Raw genomic sequence first — 1,572 nt, 5'->3', positions numbered from 1 at the left:
TATTGAGGAACCGCCAAACTGTTTTCTACACCATGCCATGATTTCCAATCATAGCACCATGTTTTCCCATAGCTACATATGAAGGTTTTAGTTTTTCTCTATCCTCGTATTTCCAGAACTGATGATAGGTGTAAATATATTTAGAGTTGTTATTGTTGTCTGATAGATTGAACCTTTTATCATTAAAATGTGTTTCTTTATGCTAACACATTTGTTTTAAATTCTATTGTGTTTGATATTAGCATAGCTCTCCAATTTTATGGTTACTGTTTGCCTGGTATATCTTTTACCACCCTTTTACGTTAAAATTATTTGAATCGTTGAAATTAAAATGTGTCTCTTACATGTAGTATGTAGTTGCTTCTCATTTTCTCATCCAGTCTGACAGTCACTGCTCTCTGAGAAATGGTATCAGAGGCCACACATAGCAGGGGAAATAAACTACTCCAGACAATTTCAGCCAACACCAGCCAAAATAAACAAGCAAATAAAATCAAGCCCCAGCGGTACTGTCTTGAGCATGTACACAGCCACTCTCACCATCCCTCTCCATCCCACCCCAAGGGAAGGATATATTTCTGCTGGGTTCTATTCAATATCCTGTATATGGTTTGGAAATTTTTGTTCTATTTTGTTAATGATTGAATTTTATTATTAAAATATTACTTATGTCTAACTTCTTTTTAAGCATCAGTGATAATCTTTGTTCTAAATAACTTGATTGGAATGCTTCAGTATGCATGGATATTTTATGATTTTTTTTTTTTTTTTGTATCTTGGATAGAAAGGCGGGCCTTTTGCTGTTTGTTTTAAGTAGTGTAGTGGATTTTACCTTAAATAAAACTTTTTACTGGCTTCATAATATATAATTATAATTTGTGGCATTAGGTAATTCAGAAATATCCCAAGTGACAAGACATGAAGTACTTCTAAATATATATAGTTTCTAAAATCTAAGATTTCTAAAACCATCATCCAGGAGTTTGAAATAAATTATTATTAATGATTCTAAATTAATTTGATCAGAAGTCTAAAAGATACTAATTCTAATATTCTCCAAGCACTTACTCTAGGGTAGGTTCTTCTCATGGTAATCCAGTTCATGAGATCATGGCTTCCATGCATATTCTGGGTAGATGTGAGGGTAAAGACTGGAATAGCACTACTTTAGATGACATGGAGAGAGAAGAATCCATTGCTTTATTTGCACCTAAATTCTAAAGCTTCTAAAACCAGATATGGTTAAGAGAACATGAAATCTTAACAGTTTAGAAATCAAAATATATAAAAGCTTGTGCCAGTGAAATGGAAACACTCAGGTTAGTGGGATTTATTTTATTTTTTACTTGAAAATATATGCATACTGGTTTGCCCTCCTTTTTTGTTTGTTTTTATGCCTGAGTGTATGATTTTCTTGGCTCCATTACAGCACTGAATAGTGTGCAGAATAATCTCTTTCCCTCAAAACAATTTTATTAATCATAGCCAGACTCCGGGAACATCAAAAGGAGAGTATGTTAGAAATTTGGAGGTATTTATTAACTTTTTCAAAAAGCTAAAATATATTACTAT

The sequence above is a fragment of the Pteropus vampyrus genome, unplaced genomic scaffold (assembly GCF_000151845.1).
Source record: "Pteropus vampyrus isolate Shadow unplaced genomic scaffold, Pvam_2.0 Scaffold5, whole genome shotgun sequence".
Taxonomy (NCBI): Eukaryota; Metazoa; Chordata; class Mammalia; order Chiroptera; family Pteropodidae; genus Pteropus; species Pteropus vampyrus.
The sequence above is the reverse complement of the archived record's forward strand: the minus strand, read 5'-3'. Positions refer to the sequence as shown.